The sequence below is a fragment of the Rutidosis leptorrhynchoides genome, chromosome 1 (genome assembly GCF_046630445.1).
Source record: "Rutidosis leptorrhynchoides isolate AG116_Rl617_1_P2 chromosome 1, CSIRO_AGI_Rlap_v1, whole genome shotgun sequence".
Classification (NCBI taxonomy): Eukaryota; Viridiplantae; Streptophyta; class Magnoliopsida; order Asterales; family Asteraceae; genus Rutidosis; species Rutidosis leptorrhynchoides.
The window spans coordinates 694,271,642-694,291,898 of record NC_092333.1 but is presented as its reverse complement, the minus strand read 5'-3'; the positions used below and the strand labels follow the sequence as shown (position 1 = coordinate 694,291,898).

At 37.7% G+C, this 20,257-nt stretch overlaps 1 pseudogene; it reads right to left on the bottom strand.

The window, feature by feature from the left end:
* LOC139852655 (alpha,alpha-trehalose-phosphate synthase [UDP-forming] 1-like) overlaps positions 1-20,257 on the bottom strand; it is a 205,554-nt pseudogene that overhangs the window by 23,381 nt on the left and 161,916 nt on the right.

Genomic DNA, 20,257 nt, shown 5'->3' with positions numbered 1-20,257 from the left:
TTGATATATATGTATATATTGTTATAGGTTCGTGAATCAACCAGTGGCCAAGTCTTACTTCCCGACGAAGTAAAAATCTGTGAAAGTGAGTTATAGTCCCACTTTTAAAATCTAATATTTTTGGGATGAGAATACATGCAGGTTTTATAAATGATTTACAAAATAGACACAAGTACGTGAAACTACATTCTATGGTTGAATTATCGAAATCGAATATGCCCCTTTTTATTAAGTCTGGTAATCTAAGAATTAGGGAACAAACACCCTAATTGACGCGAATCCTAAAGATAGATCTATTGGGCCTAACAAACCCCATCCAAAGTACCGGATGCTTTAGTACTTCGAAATTTATATCATATCCGAAGGGTGTCCCGGAATGATGGGGATATTCTTATATATGCATCTTGTTAATGTCGGTTACCAGGTGTTCACCATATGAATAATTTTTATCTCTATGTATGGGATGTATATTGAAATATGAAATCTTGTGGTCTATTATTATGATTTGATATATATAGGTTAAACCTATAACTCACCAACATTTTTGTTGACGTTTTAAGCATGTTTATTCTCAGGTGATTATTAAGAGCTTCCGCTGTCGCATACTTAAATAAGGACGAGATTTGGAGTCCATGCTTGTATGATATTGTGTAAAAACTGCATTCAAGAAACTTATTTTGTTGTAACATATTTGTATTGTAAACCATTATGTAATGGTCGTGTGTAAACAGGATATTTTAGATTATCATTATTTGATAATCTACGTAAAGCTTTTTAAACCTTTATTGATGAAATAAAGGTTATGGTTTGTTTTAAAAATGAATGCAGTCTTTGAAAAACGTCTCATATAGAGGTCAAAACCTCGCAACGAAATCAATTAATATGGAACATTTTTAATCAATAAGAACGGGACATTTCAGTATTCCTGCTGTATCTTTTCGAATACCACAGATCACTTCAATCACTCGCTAAGGCTGCTGTAAGTTACAAAATCCTGCTACTTCGCTTCTGTTTCTATTATACTAGAATAAAGAGATGATTAAAAGACATTAAATATTGAAAATAGCTAGAAAGGAAGAAAGTGATAATGATGTTTCCCTCTTGTGGTCGACAATCATCAAATAACTAGTCCCACCATACATTAGTGGATATAAAAAAAAAAATATTATCGGACGTCAAACTCATCAAACCTAATATCGATACATAAAACTTGGGCCATTTAAAAATAATCTAACCTAAATGGATTATTTTCTTGGGCCACAATTCCTTTTACTCAAATGGACCGCTAAATTATGCTTAATTGGGCCGTAAACTCCATATCGTATTCCTTCTGTTAATGGGAAACGAGAACAGCGAGTGATTGATGATGGAAAATTATGATAAATATATTAACTTTAAGGATAACGATGATGATAAATAATTGACGATGGATTGGTGAGACGTTGATGATTCTGTGACAATATGATAACTGGATGATGAATATGATGATTAAACGTAGATGATTATGATGATGATGAGAGATGAATGACGTAGATGATTATGATAATGAAATCACGATAAATATAAAGATGATGATGAGGCTCTGTTAGATAGATGATGATGTTAGTGAAGAACATGATGATATTAAATTGGGTTTAAGAAGTAGAAGTAAATGAAACAAAGAAAATACGGGTTAAATAATTAAAGGTGTGGTTTAATTCAGAAAAACAAAGTGGAACGAATGGTTGAGAGTGTTGATGGGTGAGCGGGAGGTCGTGAGTTCGAGTCCGGGCAGTGGCGATTATTTTTCTTTAAGCTTGTTACATGAAGGTAGCATTTTTATTACTTAGATTATCATTATTATTATTATTATTATTATTATTATTATTATTATTATTATTATTATTATTATTATTATTATTATTATTATTATTATTATTATTATTATTATTATTATTATTATTGTTATTATTATTAGTATGATAACTATTATTATGTTATTACTAATACATGTATTAAGTATCAATTATCATTTATTATTATGATTATGATTAGGGTTACAATTATGATTATTATTATTATTATTATCATAAGCATTAGTAAGTATTATTATTATTAATATTATTATTAGTATTATCATAAAAATATCATTTTTCAAATTATCATTATTAATAAAAGTATTTTTATTTAAATTATTATTTTAAGTATTATCATTCTTATTATCATTATTAACATTATTATTATTATTATTATTATTATTATTATTATTATTATTATTATTATTATTATTATTATTATTATTATTATTATTATTAATATTATCATTATTAGGGATATAATTATTATTATTATTATTAGGAGTATCATTATTAGAAAAATTATTATTTTTATTAAAAGTAACATTAATATTTAAAATTATCATTTTTATTATTACTATTATTAAAGTTAGTATTATTATTAAAATTATCATTTTTATTAAGTTTATAATTTTTACTAGAATTATCATTATTTTATCATTATTATTATTATTATCATTGTTTTAGTAATATTAAAATAAACAAATGGTAATTATATAAAAATATATTTGTACATATATCCTAACTATATTAATATTACATATTGAATTAAATAAAATGTTATTATTATAAAATATTAACTAAGTTATATATAATAGATAAATACATTTTAATATAATCATATATATATATATATATATATATATATATATATATATATATATATATATATATATATATATATATATATATATATATATATATAACTATCAAAAATATATAAAATAGGTATAATTAAACTATTTATTAATATAACATACAAATTATAAAGTATATTAATATTAATATATATAAAACTTGTTTAATTATTATTATATGTGTTAATATATATATAAATGATATAAGTTCGTGAATCCGAGGTCAACCCTGCATTGTTCAATGTCGTCATATGTATTTTACTACAAAACAGTACTGTGAGTTCATTTGCTCCCTTTTACTCTTTACATTTTTGGGACTGAGAATACATGCACTGTTTTTATAACTGCTTTATTAAATGCTTTTGAAATATATTTTGAACTGCGAATACATGAAATGCTTTTATAAATATTTGACGAGATAGACAGAAGCAAAACATTCCTCGAATGAATTATTATGCAGACAGAAGTTTTGTGGATTATTATTGAATTATGTGGACTTGATAATTGCCACTAATTATTATGAATATTTTTCTCCTGATTATTATTGCTTGGTAACCTAAGAATTAGGGAACATCACTAATTTTGAGAATTAGTGCACTCCTAATTCACGCGAATCCTAAAGGTAGCTACCGGGTTTAACACCCCCACCCAGAACGTTCACTAGACGGAAGAGCTAGTGGGCGTGGTGTTTAGTATTTCGAAGTTTATATGATTATTATACATACGAGATGTTCTGTTTTGGGGATATTATTATGCGCATTATATGTTAAGGTCGGTTACCAAGCCAAGTTATGAAAGCAATGAAAAGTGAATGTTATGTATCGAGAGAATGATTTTATACACATGTTATGTGTATGTTATTTTTGTACACGAGATATGTGTACGGTTACTAAGATTTATGAAATATGATTTCGTACACGAGAAAGGTGTACTGTATTTAAAAGATATCGCATGTACATTACAGGTGGGTATAGGATTCGGGCCTATTTGTACCATGCAGCATTTAAATCTTGTGGTCTATCAAAATGATGAATTTTATTGTTTTATGATAAACTTATGAACTCACCAACCTTTTGGTTGACACTTTAAAACATGTTTATTCTCAGGTGTGAAAGAAATCTTCTGCTGTGCATTTGCTCATATTACATGGAGTCGTTCATGGCGTATAGAGGTCAGAACCTCGCAATGGGACCAACTGTTGAAGACTTCGTCCAGATGGATTAGGACGGGTCCTTTCAATAGGATCGGGGTGTTCTCTCGGTGAAATACTCAAAAACATGCTGTGAAAAGTTTTATAGATAGAAAGGAAATATGTAGATCTTATAAACAGGATAAATTGTGTACTTTTACACTATCGACCCATTCCATATTTGAATGTTCGGGCATTGTTGTCATCCAGTCACCTTTGGTAGAGCGTAAAAACATTCCATTCTCAGCTGCCAACTACATGTTGTACTCTCCAAAGTTCTGGGTAAATCAATACAAGTTTGTCAATATATCATGAAAACAAGCCAATTTTGACAGGATTACTTACTAATAAGTCGGTTTTGGTTGTCTTTTATCTGAAATGGTAAAATAAAGTTTTTTAGCTACAAAGAGAACGGTTCAAAAATAGGTTATAAGTCGCTCATAGTCATTTAACTTTCAAAGAAGCTGGAAAATGGACAAGATAATGTTTGCAAGATTGCAAAAATCGCTACCCCAGTAGCTAGTACTCGGTCGAGACTTTTTAAGGAGTACTTGGCAACTCGGGGAGTATCGGATGTTGATCAAGTTTGACTTTGAATGATTTTGACTGATTTTCCGAGTAATCCCATGTTTTGGCCAAGTTCTGACCGATTTTCTGAGTAATCCCGAGCTTTGACAGAGTTTGACCGAGTTGCAAAAATAAAATACTCCCCGAGTAATTCTAATTTCTGCAACACTGAGTGTCTGTGACTCAAACCAAGTCAACCCAACCCGACACTAAAAGGGACCGGTGTTAACTCCATTCAATGTAACCCGTAAACAGACTAACCCGCCACACCAATCGAGACACCTCGAAATAAAATTACTAAAAAGCTATGTCATACCTCGTCTAAAACGGCCCGGTCACTACCACTTAGGATGACAACGGTGGTTTTTGGATCATCGCAAATCCTCGTCAAAGTTTCTTTCAAATCAGGGTGCAACTTAAGATCCATTTCTCGTATCTGATCACCTCCACGTCTATCAGGTTTATCGACTGGTTCAGTTAATGTAGCATTGAATCCCCACCATATGATATTGAATCCCTATCGAAGCTGCAACTTCGGTTATGTTAAAATACAATGCAAATTTAGAATAATATAGAATTAGTATATGTATATGGGTAAAATATCTAGATATTAATATGTATATGAAAAATATCTAGATATTAAAATGTAAAGAAAAATCTAGATATTTATGTGTGTAAGAAATATCTAGATATTTATATGTATAAAAATATCTAGATATTTATATATATCCATGGAAATATCTAGTTTCTAGAAACTTCCATGGAGTAGTATAAATAAGGGTGAGGATTTCTTTGTAGAGTGTGAAGTAAGTTGTGAGAGTTGTGAGTAAGAGTGAAATAAGAAGTGAGTTATGAAGAAGAGAAGAAGAGTGTGAGTTAGCGAAAGTAGAGAAGATAAAGCTTGTAAGTAATATTGTAATTGTAATTTAATATAAGTGTTTTTGTTAAGTTTCCCGATCAAGCCTTAGTTTGTGTTTAAGTTCTTAGTGCACTTTTGTTGTTCTTATTATATGGTCGGCTCTGCCGCCTAAGTAATACATGGTCGGTTATACCGCCTAAAGATATATGGTCGACACTGTCGCCTAAGTACATTGTGCACTAAGGATTTATAAAATTAAAGGCTAACCAACGTCAAAGTGTTGGTGTAGTGAGTCTAGTATAGTCTAGATCCTCTATAGTGGTGTGTTGGGCTCGTCGAAGCTTCCAACAATTGGTATCAGAACGGGTCGTTCGGGACCATTGCTAGTGGAGGTACTCATCGGAAAACGTTGGACGTTTACATCGACTTGTTTTCACCAAGGCTCTAAGGGAGATTCTGTCGGAGCACAGTTAGGAACTGTGAAAGCTCATCGGTCAGGGACCAAGCTTATTGGACGTTGGATGTCATGATGACAGATCTTGCAAGTACGAGCAGTGGAATCAAGAGTCTCAATAACTACAACTATGGTTATTGGCGAACTTGTATAGAATCCTACCTACAAGGACAGGATTTATGGGAAATAGTTGCTGGCAGTGACACAACGCCTCCACCGAAAGAAAATGCCGAAGCCTTGAGAAAATGGAACATCAAGGCCGGGAAGGCTTTATTTATATTGAAGACTACAATCGAGGAGGATCTATTGGAGCACATCTGTGACGAGAAAACACCAAAGGCAGCTTGGGAAACTTTTGAAAAATTATTTTCAAAGAAGAATGAATCACGCCTCCAGCTCTTGGAAAATGAACTCGCAATTATCTCACAAGGAAGTCTATCTATTTCTCAGTATTTCACCAAGGTGAAATCTATTTGTCGTGAGATATCTCAACTTGCTCCTGAAGAGAAAGTGAGTGATGCAAGAATGAAGAGAATTATCATCCACGGCTTAAGGTCCGATTATAATGGATTTATAGCCGCTGTGAGAGGATGGCCTACTCAACCATCATTAATAGAGTTGGAGAATTTATTGGCTAATCAAGAGGCATTAGCCAAGCAGATGAATGAAGTAACCATAAAAGACGGAGAAGATGCACTCTTTACCAATAAGAAGAAAGCAACATCTCTAAGACAAGATGCGATGAAAGAAAGTCAGACATATGGATGGAAGAGTCACCCAAAGTCAAAAGGCAACGCTTCAGGGGGAGCTCGTGGAGCTCAACAAGGAAGAAGAGATCATCGCCAACAATACGGGAAAAATGATAAGAGAAAGAATGGTGAATGCTTCAATTGTGGCAAGAAGGGTCATTTTGCTCGAGATTGTAGATTCCCCAAAAGGCGAACTTTCGAAGGAAATGTGGCCGCTGCAAGAGATGAGAAGAAAGATGTCACATTCGAAGCAACCATTAATGAGGAAACATGGGATGCAGAAGCTGAACTCTCTGTTGAAGCTGACATAGATGATCAAGCTCTTACAACAACTTTAAAGTCAAAAATAAACTACAAAGATGATTGGATCATCGATTCTGGGTGCTCAAATCATATGACCAATGATGAGACGAAGCTGCAAGAAATGGATGATTACAAAGGAAAGAGAGCCGTGTTGACAGCCGATAATTCAAGGTTATCTATTTCTCACATTGGAAAGACAATAATTCCAAATGAAGGCGGCTCTCATAAGCTCCAACTCGAGAAGGTGTATCTTGTCCCTGGCCTAAAGAAGAATTTACTGTCAGTACCACAATTGACAGCAGAAGGGAATTATGTGCTCTTTGGACCAGAAGATGTGTCCGTATTCAAGAGAGTGAAGGTGGTTGGCAATCCAATTATGCAAGGAAGAAGAATAGAGTCGTTTATGTACTATCGGCTGAAACAGCATATGTGGATAAGACTCAAAAGAATGAGACGGCTGATCTTTGGCATGAACGTCTTGGGCATGTGGGCTACAACAAGTTAAAGGAGATGATGGTGAAATGCATAGTAAATGGGCTTCCTCAAATTGATATCCGAACAGATACAATATGTGCTGGATGTCAATTTGGAAAAGCTCACCAATTGCCATTCAAGGAGTCACAATATCAGTCCAAGACACCACTAGAGCTCATACACTCAGACGTCTTTGGCCCAGTGAAACAAACATCACTTGGAGGTATGAAGTATATGGTGACATTCATTGATGAATTCTCAAGGTATGTATGGGTTTACTTCATGAAGGAAAAGTCGGAGACTTTTCAGAAGTTTAAAGAGTTCAAGGAGAAGATAGAAAGTGAGCTCAATAATAAGATTAGGTGCTTACGCACAGATAATGGAGGAGAATATTTATCGACTGAGTTCAATATCTATCTTGAGAAGCACAAGATTAGAAGACAATTAACTTGTCCCAATACTCCACAACAGAATGGAGTCGTGGAACGCAAGAATCGTCACCTTGCCGAAACTTGTAGAAGTATGCTTCATGGTAAGAATGTGCCAGGAAGATTTTGGGCTGAATGTATGAGAACGGCTTCATACGTGATTAACAGACTCCCACAAACAAAGTTGGGATATATTTCACCGTATGAAAGATTATAGAAGATCAAGCCAACCGTCAACCATCTCAAAGTTTTTGGATGTGTATGCTACGTCTTCGTGCCAGATCATCTACGAAGCAAATTTGAGAAGAAGGCAATTCGGTGCATTTTTGTCGATTATGATGAATCAAGAAAAGGATGGAGATGTTGTGATCTAAATACCGGAAAGTGTCATACTTCAAGAAATGTGGTATTTGATGAAGCGTCTTCATGGTGGTCACCTCAAAAGATAGAGCTTCCAGAATCTCATGCATTAGAAGAAGGTCCAGAAGAAAAAGAAGAACATAAAGAGCACATATCGGATCCAATTAAAGAAGGAGATGGATCGTACTCTAAGGAAACGAGTCCATGGAAAACTGGGGTACATCAATTTACATCCGAAGAGGTTCGTCCAAGCCAAATGGATGCCGAGGAGCATGTGCAAGAATTACGGAGATCAACAAGGTCGAGGAAACCTAATCCGAGGTATGCCAATGCTGCTCATGTGGATGAATCAATACCTATTGAGCCTTCCACTTATGAAGAAGCAGTACAAAGTCAAGAATGGCAGAAAGCGATGGAAGAAGAAATTAATGCACTAAAAGAAAACCAGACATGGAGTTTAGTTCCAAAGCCAAAAGATGTAAAACCAATATCTTGTAAATGGGTTTACAAGGTGAAGACTCGATCAGATGGCTCCATTGAAAGGTATAAAGCTCGACTTGTTGCTAGAGGTTTTTCTCAACAATATGGGCTGGATTATGAAGAAACGTTTAGTCCAGTGGCGAAGATCACAACAATTCGAGCTCTACTAGCTTTAGCTGCTAGCAAATCTTGGAAGTTATGGCAGATGGATGTCAAGAACGCTGTAAGACCCGAATATTTATTTTGTATACTTGTTTATAAAAGACATATGAGATCGGGCTTCGTTTAATATTTATATGGAATTAATATGCAAAGGAATCTGGTTCAGCTGTGTTGCGCGCCGCGCAAGGTTGGGGCGCGCCGCGCCGATTGCTGCTGACAGAACCCTCTTTATTTTTAATTGCTTTAATGAGGGGTAAAAGGGTAAAATCACATGGGGCCGGATTTGTGAGGCTTATGAGCTAGTTTGGATCAGTTTTGGATCCCATTCACATCCACTCATCATCTTCATCCATTCTTAGAGAGAGAGAGAGAGAGGCTTAGAGAGAGATTGAAGGTTTTGGTGAGGAAGAAGCTCGAATCGTTCAAAGTCTCGGGTTTTAAAGTTGTTCTCCTCGTTCCTAGCTACGTTGTGGTGGTATTGGTAAGCTCAAACTCCGAATTTCATTTGTTTAACTTGATATTCAATTTAGGGTTTTGAGTTAATTTGTTGAGTAACCCACTTAGGTGATGAAATGGGTTTATGGTGACTAGTTATTCTTGTCACTTGGCGGGTTTTGGGTTGGATGACGTTTTGGCCTTGATTAGGCTTTGGTTTGGAGTTTAATCACTTGGATTAGTGATTATGGAAGTATTGGAACCCATTTAGGGTAATTTGGGTGACTAATTGTGACTTTGGGTCAAATTAGGTTTTGGTGGTAATTATGACCCGATTGGCGAATTAATGAGGTTTATAAACTTAAAATGGATTAAGTTGAAGTATTAAATCGAGTTAAATGTGTTTTGGTGTCAAACTTGTAAAGGATGAGATTTTGACCTTTATGGGTCAAAATTAGGGTTTAAGTGTCAAAATGGGTATGACACGTGTTTAACACTTGAGTTCGGGTTTATTTAGCATATTATGACCATTCTCACTTGTGTTAGTGATTATTGGTTAGTTCGGATACGGTTTGTGCCTGGAAGTGCATTTGGGTCGAAATTGCACTAAGGGTCGAATTGGGTGGTTTGTAAATCCATCCTAATTGTGTTGTGATATTTGTGATAATGGAATAGGTACTTTCCATTGACGAGTTGCGGATTACTTGGAAGCTTTCTTCAAGACTTCAAGGTGAGTGATAATATCCTATGTGCATATGTATGTGTAGGATGGGTGCGGGTCGGGTGAAGTGATTCTCGGTTATAGAGCTCACTTCACATATAGGTGGACTTGATGGACTTGTGTATAAGTCCAATTGGCACGGTTGTGCGTTTTGGTTGACCATCTTTGGCGAGGTGCACATTTTGTGTGCACATTATCACACATGGTTGTGATTTGGTTGTTATAACCCTAATGGCGAAGGGTTGTTATGGTTGTGTTGTGGATGACCCCGATGTGGTGGATTTTATAATCCCGTGACCGTGGGCTTTAGTAATGAGAAATGAATCTCGGGTAGTGCGGATTCATGGTGACTCGGGTTGTTCGGTCACCTTATTGAGGTAGTGGATCTCGGGTAGTGCGGATTCACGATGACTCGGGTTGTTCGGTCATCTTATGGTTGAGAAGTGAATTTCGGGTTGTGCGAATTCACAAGGCTCGGGTTGTTCGGCCAATGTTCGTGTGATTGAGGTTAAGGGGTTAACCTTGTGTATTATTATTATTGTATTATATTAATGTGTTGTTGTGTTGTAGCTAACCCTCCGGGTGTAGCTATTTGGCGATGTTTACTTTGTCGTTGGTGGACTATCTTTTGTGTTGTATCTTTAGCTCGTTGCTTAGATCGTACGGTATGCTTAGTGTAGATGCTTTATACTTGGATGCTTCGGTATGCGGTATTTGTTTTGTGTGGCGTATTCATTTTATACATATATATGTATGTAGTATATTATCATTCACTAAGCATTAGCTTACCCTCTCGTTGTTGACTCTTTTTATAGATTGCATGCGGATGGTGGCTCGGGTAAGCGCGAGGACTAGAAGACTTGTATAGTTGCTTTAGTGACTTGCTTTTGGATTGTTTAGGATTGGGTAGTGTATTCCCGATCGCCATGCTCGGCTTTGTTTTGTATTAAAATCTTAAAGTCGAAAATTGTATTTTTGGTACTTAAGGTGGTAATATGGGTCGATGTCGGACCCACTCCGTAAACTTAATTTTATTAATTAAACGTGCTAGTTTTATATATATGAATTCATGGTTGAAAGCGTTTTGGCTAAAAATGTCGGGAACTAGTCGAACATTTTCGTTAAATTGACTTCCGGGGACAGCGGGCTGTCCAGGTGGTTTGGCGCGCCGCGCACCCACCTGGCCCGCCGCGCAATTGAACTGCACCAGAAATTTTTTTTTTGTTGTAAAATTTAACGGGAATTGTCGTGGTTTGGTTTGGGTTGTTACAAGTGGTATCAGAGCATGGTCTAAGGGATTTAGGTGACTTGAGATAGGTGCCTAGACTTAGACTTTTGTGTGCGCGTAATTTGTTGCGGGACTTGTAGGATTACGGGTCAGGAACGGGTTTAGTTAGTGCCTTGTTTATAGGTCGACTAACGTTTATATTAGTAATGCGGATATTATTAATATATTATTTGTGATGTGGTGTAATTCTCGCGTGTGCTTCTATCGCGTAGAATTTTGTTTGTGTTTGTTTATAGCATCGAGCGAGGCGGTCGTTGTACTAACGAGTCGATGCGGCGTGCGTGCGTAATAAGAACTTGCAGACCTTATTACGGGTGCAAATCGTGTCTAACAAGTGATGTACGACGAGTGTTTAGCAAGATGGGAGGGTGTTGTGCGTGTCGTTTTATACGTGCGTGGACTAATCGTTTTGCATTCTTTAGAATGACGACGCGAAACGAGACCGAGACGAACGACACGGAATTTAACGCTAGAGTTACGGCCGCCGTTGCGGAGCAAATGAGGGCGTTTCGAGAAGAAATGGATGGGAAGTATTCCGAATTCCAAAATAGGGGTGAAATGGAGCGTTGTCTTAAGAGCTTCATGAGGACTAAACCCCCTATGTATGATGGGAAACCGGATCCTTTGGTGAGTACGACTTGGGTTTCGGATGTCGAAGGGTGTTTTCGTACTATGGAATGCCCACCCGAGAAAAAGACGAGACTCGCTACTAGTTTGTTGCGAGGTAGGGCGAAGGATTGGTTGGATGGCAAGATTGATCTTGTCGGTGGTGAGACGTTTATGGCATTATCATGGGACGAATTTAAGGAGGAATTCTTCGAGGAGTTCCGAACTTCAGCCGATTTATCGGAATTGCGTTGTGAGTTGCGAAATTTGCAACAGGGTTCTATGGACTTGAATACTTTAAAGACGACTTTTATGTCGAAGGCTCGTTTTTGCCCGGAATATTTGGGGAACGATCGTTTGTTGATGGAGGATTTCTATCGAACTTTGAGCGATGACTTGAAAAGCAAAATTAGCCGGGGTTACGCGAAGTCGTTTGCGGAGTTATTTGCGGTGGCTAGAGGTTTCGAGTCTTATACGCGATCGAAAAAGGCCGAACCTTCAAGTGAGAGAAGGGTTATTACTTATGGTGCTCCGAGTAAGAGGACTAAGGGTCCGAGTGCGAGTACGAGTAATGTGGTAAAGGGCGCGGTGGATTCTCGTGCGCCTAGGTGTTTCAATTGTGGCGTTAGGGGTCACAAGTTGTGGGAATGCACAATGCTGAGAAGTGATGACGGAATGTGCTACTATTGTCATAAAGAGGGACATCGCAAGCCGGATTGTCCCGAGTTGGCGGCGGCGAATGCCGCAAGGAGACGTTGAGGTACGTTTCGTTTTAATAAATATGTCTTTTGAATATTTATTTATGTGGCGTTTAGGTTCGGATTTGTTAGATGCATTGTGTTGTGCATGTTATTGTTAAGGGTGACGTTCCTAATGGAAGTACCCTGTGACGATGTTTGATTTTTGGGACGAAGGGCGTAAGACTTGGTGCAACCAAGCATTCCTTAGTATTTGGGAAATGTTACTACCAAGCCACGGAAATGGATTTGGTGTTCGATTGTTAAGCGCGTGTTCGCTTCTGTGTTGAAGTGATGAACCATGGGGTTCGTCGGGTGATTGGAACCTTTGAGATCGAGTGTTTAAAATCTTGACGTATGTTGGTAATGGAGTCTTTATGACGCGACATTAGGTGCCTCTTTTATACCTACTAGCGTGGTGTCGACTCCGATTGTGTTGTGGTTACATTGTACTTAGGGTCCCGGGAGAAACCCTTAGGTACATGAGTGACTAAGTGAAACTTGACAAACTAAAGCAATTGGATAATTGCGAGGGTATGGTTTGTGTAATCGTGCTACACTTTTCGTTCGAAGTGTTTAAGGATTGATTGAAATCCTTTGTATGCTCAAGGTTGGAGCAAGGTGTAGTGATGGGTCGTGTGTACCCAATCGTCGGTAAAGTCTACCTTTGGTAGCATTGTACGGTTGTACGAGTTGTGAGATAGGAACGTGGTTCCAAGTGGGGGAGTCGCACTCCCGCACGAGGAAGTTTTAGTGTGATATTTCGGATGATGCTTTTGGTAGATCCGGAAATTTTTGTTGAGCCCTAGTTTTGGTCGATTTGTGGTAGGGTACGATTTCGGATAAATTGTACTTATGGTTTGGATTGGAACTACCACCGAGGTGGTAATGTGGTAAATCTCGTTGAGAGATAATGGACGTGTTTGGTGAGCAAGGTGAAATCCTTCGGTTAAGGAAGGTGTGTGTCGGGTTCTCTTTTGGAGAATTCTTGTTCGGTACCTATGCTTGATATAGGTGGTTCTTGCTCGATTATGGTATGTGATTGATGAAGCATGACTTTCGGAGTCCGCTGACTTCATCATGGGATTGACGATTAATGAAGCATGATCTTCGGGTCCGCTGACTTCATTATGGTATGGTTGATTGATGGAGCATGATCTTTAGGGTCCGCTGACTTCATCATGGGAGTACGTGATTGATGGAGCATGATCTTTAGGGTCCGCTGACTTCGTCATGAGCGTGGTGTTGAGATCGGTGAAGCATGATCTTCGGGTCCGCTGACTTCATCCGGTATTGAGATTGGTGGAGCATGACCTTCGGGGTCCGCTGACTTCATCAAGAGAGTTGTGTTGTGGGACGTGAATATCGGGTTGTTCGTATTCACAATATTTCGGGTAGTACGATTGTCCCTGTTGGTTAGGCTCATAGTTTGAGGTAGTGAATGTCGGGTAGTTCGGATTCACTAAGGCTCGGGTTGTACGGCCATCCTCGGTTACACTATGTGGCAGTGGTAGTGAATATCGGTTTGCGCGTATTCACGATGACTCGGGTTGTGCGGTCATTCTGTTGTGAGATATATGGATTGGGTTGGTGGATTTCGGGTTGTGCGAATTCACTAAGGTTCGGGTTGTTTCGACCATCCTCCATATGTGTTTTGGCTCGGGTTGTTTCGGCCATGTTGAGTTGTGATCTATCGGTTGTTTTATACACCGATGGTGGGGTCATGAGGACCGTGTGGTTTGATCTATTGGTTGTTTTATACGCCGGTAGTGGGGTCGTGAGGACCATGTTGTGTGATTAGTGATGCGATAGCCGTGTTTCGCTCACATGTTGTCACGGGTGTGACGAGAGTTGATTTTGTACACCTTCGGGTTTAGCGTTGCCATAGTCGTTTTGGACGCTATCGGTTTCTAACCGTTGGATTATGATGTTACAGTAGTGGCGTATTGGTCGTATAGCGCACTACAAAGGATGTCTAGTGATTTGGTGTTATCCGCAAGGATTCGTTTGGTTCGGTCTTCATCGTTTCAGATTGTTGACTTTAGGTTGAGACTTGGTTGCTTTTAGCGTTGTACTCGGTAATAGTACACTAAGGAATTAATATCTCGGTATGAGATTGGTTGGGTTTTTTCCCAGTGTTAGGGAATGAGCATGGTGTTAGTGCTCGGATTGTGGATTTGATAAATCGCGGGTGACGATTTAGTCGTGGAAGGCGATTCGTTGGGAAAAATTGCTTAGGAAAGTCGGATTGGACTTATGTTGAGGACCGTAGAGTGGAGTCCGTTTGGTCAAGTGATGAGGATCACGAGGACGTGATCGAGTTTAAGTGGGGGAGAGTTGTAAGACCCGAATATTTATTTTGTATACTTGTTTATAAAAGACATATGAGATCGGGCTTCATTTAATATTTATATGGAATTAATATGCAAAGGAATCTGGTTCAGCTGTGTTGCGCGCCGCGCAAGGTTGGGGCGCGCCGCGCCGATTGCTGCTGACAGAACCCTCTTTATTTTTAATTGCTTTAATGAGGGGTAAAAGGGTAAAATCACATGGGGCCGGATTTGTGAGGCTTATGAGCTAGTTTGGATCAGTTTTGGATCCCATTCACATCCACTCATCATCTTCATCCATTCTTAGAGAGAGAGAGAGAGGCTTAGAGAGAGATTGAAGGTTTTGGTGAGGAAGAAGCTCGAATCGTTCAAAGTCTCGGGTTTTAAAGTTGTTCTCCTCGTTCCTAGCTACGTTGTGGTGGTATTGGTAAGCTCAAACTCCGAATTTCATTTGTTTAACTTGATATTCAATTTAGGGTTTTGAGTTAATTTGTTGAGTAACCCACTTAGGTGATGAAATGGGTTTATGGTGACTAGTTATTCTTGTCACTTGGCGGGTTTTGGGTTGGATGACGTTTTGGCCTTGATTAGGCTTTGGTTTGGAGTTTAATCACTTGGATTAGTGATTATGGAAGTATTGGAACCCATTTAGGGTAATTTGGGTGACTAATTGTGACTTTGGGTCAAATTAGGCTTTGGTGGTAATTATGACCCGATTGGCGAATTAATGAGTTTTATAAACTTAAAATGGATTAAGTTGAAATATTAAATCGAGTTAAATGTGTTTTGGTGTCAAACTTGTAAAGGATGAGATTTTGACCTTTATGGGTCAAAATTAGGGTTTAAGTGTCAAAATGGGTATGACACGTGTTTAACACTTGAGTTCGGGTTTATTTAGCATATTATGACCATTCTCACTTGTGTTAGTGATTATTGGTTAGTTCGGATACGGTTTGTGCTTGGAAGTGCATTTGGGTCGAAATTGCACTAAGCGTCGAATTGGGTGGTTTGTAAATCCATCCTAATTGTGTTGTGATATTTGTGATAATGGAATAGGTACTTTCCATTGACGAGTTGCGGATTACTTGGAAGCTTTCTTCAAGACTTCAAGGTGAGTGATAATATCCTATGTGCATATGTATGTGTAGGATGGGTGCAGGTCGGGTGAAGTGATTCTCGGTTATAGAGCTCACTTCACATATAGGTGGACTTGATGGACTTGTGTATAAGTCCAATTGGCACGGTTGTGCGTTTTGGTTGACCATCTTTGGCGAGGTGCACATTTTGTGTGCACATTATCACACATGGTTGTGATTTGGTTGTTATAACCCTAATGGCGAAGGGTTGTTATGGTTGTGTTGTGGATGACCCCGATGTGGTGGATTTTATAATCCCGTGACCGTGGGCTTTAGTAATGAGAAATGAATCTCGGGTAGTGCGGATTCATGGTGACTCGGGTTGTTCGGTCACCTTATTGAGGTAGTGGATCTCGGGTAGTACGGATTCACGATGACTCGGGTTGTTCGGTCATCTTATGGTTGAGAAGTGAATTTCGGGTTGTGCGAATTCACAAGGCTCGGGTTGTTCGGCCAATGTTCGTGTGATTGAGGTTAAGGGGTTAACCTTGTGTATTATTATTATTGTATTATATTAATGTGTTGTTGTGTTGTAGCTAACCCTCCGGGTGTAGCTATTTGGCGATGTTTACTTTGTCGTTGGTGGACTATCTTTTGTGTTGTATCTTTAGCTCGTTGCTTAGATCGTACGGTATGCTTAGTGTAGATGCTTTATACTTGGATGCTTCGGTATGCGGTATTTGTTTTGTGTGGCGTATTCATTTTATACATATATATGTATGTAGTATATTATCATTCACTAAGCATTAGCTTACCCTCTCGTTGTTGACTCTTTTTATAGATTGCATGCGGATGGTGGCTCGGGTAAGCGCGAGGACTAGAAGACTTGTATAGTTGCTTTAGTGACTTGCTTTTGGATTGTTTAGGATTGGGTAGTGTATTCCCGATCGCCATGCTCGGCTTTGTTTTGTATTAAAATCTTAAAGTCGAAAATTGTATTTTTGGTACTTAAGGTGGTAATATGGGTCGATGTCGGACCCACTCCGTAAACTTAATTTTATTAATTAAACGTGCTAGTTTTATATATATGAATTCATGGTTGAAAGCGTTTTGGCTAAAAATGTCGGGAACTAGTCGAACATTTTCGTTAAATTGACTTCCGGGGACAGCGGGCTGTCCAGGTGGTTTGGCGCGCCGCACACCCACCTGACGCGCCGCGCAATTGAACTGCACCAGAAATTTTTTTTTTTGTTGTAAAATTTAACGGGAATTGTCGTGGTTTGGTTTGGGTTGTTACAAACGCTTTCTTACATGGAGAACTTGACAAAGACATTTATATGGAGCAACCAAGAGGCTTTGAGAACAAGATCCATCCTGAGCATGTCTGCAAATTAAAGAAAGCACTATACGGCTTGAAGCAGGCTCCAAGAGCTTGGTACGGGAAGATTGGCGAGTTCTTAGTACACAGTGGTTTCACAGTTGCTCCTTCAGATTCTAGTTTATTTGTGAAACAAGATCAAGGAAAACTAGCCATAGTGCTAGTATATGTGGATGACTTAATCATCACGGGAGATCACTATGAGGAGATCCAAAGAATAAGGGAGAATCTGTCTATCAGATTTCATATGAAGGAGCTTGGAGAACTCAAACATTTTCTTGGACTCGAAATAGAGCAGAAAAGAGAAGGATTATTTCTGGGACAACAGAAATATGCGCGAGATCTTTTACAAAAGTACGGAATGCTTAATTGCAAACCTATCTCAACTCCGATGGATCCGAATACAAAACTACGAGCAGATGAAGGAAAATGTCTTCAAGATGTTACCATGTATCGAAAGATGGTCGGAAGTCTTATTTATCTCACAATAAGCCGGCCAGATATATCTTATGCAGTTGGAGTGGTTAGTCGATACATGAGCAATCCGAAGAAGCCTCACCTTGATGTTGTACGATGCATCTTAAGGTATGTTAAAGGCACTATTAACTTTGGTATTTTATACAAGAAAACAAAAGAATGTCACGTGACTGGATATTGTGACGCCGATTACGCTGGAGACTATGATACACGACGGTCAACAACTGGATACATGTTTAGTCTTGGATCGGGAGTAATATCATGGTGCAGCAAGAGACAACCAACAGTATCCTTGTCAAGCACTGAAGCAGAATATCGATCGGCAGCATCAGCAACACAAGAAATTATGTGGTTGAAGCAACTAATGGAAGATCTTCATCAATCAACAGATTATCAAGTAAAGCTTTTCTGCGATAACCTATCAGCTATTCGTCTAGCAGAAAATCCAGTCTTTCATGCGAGAACAAAACATATAGAAGTGCACTATCACTATGTTCGCGAGAAGGTCCTTGAAGGAGAGATCAAGATGATGCCAACAAAGACAGATGAACAGGTTGCAGATATATTCACCAAGAGCCTAAGTAAACCGAAGTTTACAAAATTCAGAGAAGCACTTGGAATGGTCTGCAAGACATCGTTGGAAGAAAATTTGCATTGAGGGGGAGTGTTAAAATACAATGCAAATTTAGAATAATATAGAATTAGTATATGTATATGGGTAAAATATCTAGATATTAATATGTATATGAAAAATATCTAGATATTAAAATGTAAAGAAAAATCTAGATATTTATGTGTGTAAGAAATATCTAGATATTTATATGTATAAAAATATCTAGATATTTATATATATCCATGAAAATATCTAGTTTCTAGAAACTTCCATGGAGTAGTATAAATAAAGGTGAGGATTTCATTTGTAGAGTGTGAAGTAAGTTGTGAGAGTTGTGAGTAAGAGTGAAATAAGAAGTGAGTTATGAAGAAGAGAAGAAGAGTGTGAGTTAGCGAAAGTAGAGAAGATAAAGCTTGTAAGTAATATTGTAATTGTAATTTAATATAAGTGTTTTAGTTAAGTTTCCCGATCAAGCCTTAGTTTGTGTTTAAGTTCTTAGTGCACTTTTGTTGTTCTTATTATATGGTCGGCTCTGCCGCCTAAGTAATACATGGTCGGTTATACCGCCTAAAGATATATGGTCGACACTGTCGCCTAAGTACATTGTGCACTAAGGATTTATAAAATTAAAGGCTAACCAACGTCAAAGTGTTGGTGTAGTGAGTCTAGTATAGTCTAGATCCTCTATAGTGGTGTGTTGGGCTCGTCGAAGCTTCCAACAGGTTATGTTCCATGGATTCACAAGAATGGCTCTTGCATCAAGCGACAGTGCAGCACCAGCAAACTACAAGTGCATCATATGATATTGATCATCAAACTTCAAACTTTATAATAATTATAAATAAATTTTGAATGATATCTTCAATTTGAAGATCAATAATAACTATAGTGATTATTACTTCACTTAAAATGAGTACTTCTCTTTTATCATCTTGGCATGCAAAAAAACTCGTAACTCACAAGATTCATTCCGTCTCGCAAAGATGTTACAAGTGCTATATCTGCCAACAGTTCCACGAAAATTTTCACAAAAAAAACATTATTTTTATAAATGTCGTTTAGATAACACCTTGTTGACTTGTATGATGAAAGACCGCAACGTTATTTTCTCTAGTGTAATAATTATAAGAAATTAAGAGAAAGTATCACTACCAGTGACAACATATAGTGCACATAAAGCTTGAAAATCAAGAGATCGGTCCTGCATATATATAATGATAACGTCATTTAGTCCATTAGTTTTTTGTTTTAAGTTAATATAAAATAAAGGTTAGAAGGCTAACCAAATGATGAATCGGAACTGCAGTTAACGTCCCAAATCTACCGTTTATACGTCCCACAATTTCATGTACTTGGCTAGTGAGCTTTTGATCTACAAAAGACATAATCAAAAACAAAAAGTAAATTTATATGTATATCTGCAACAACTAAAAGATACGATATTGTGAAAACTTACATTCAGGAACATCGGTTCTTGTTGGTACTGCAATCTGTAGCAAAACAACTTTATCATGCGAATATTGATTTTCTTCTAGAAACTTCTCGAACGCTATTATCTTTTGCGGGATCCCTTTGATCATATCTAAACGATCAACACCTGACATCACCTAAATATAGTCAACGGAGTCAAACATAACCGTTACACTAATGTATCAAAAAGTGATAAAGTGAGAATATTGCACAACCTTTCTTCCCGAAAACCGCTCTTTTAATTCTTTGATGTGTTCTTGGACTAAAGGAGACTTTAGAGCGTGAATAAACCGGTCCGAATCTATACCGATCGGGAACTGCAGTTTCTTCAATTAAAGAACCAATATCAGACATAAGTCAATGGTTGACTTTTTACAGAATTTGAAATTTGACTTACTGCAGCAACTCG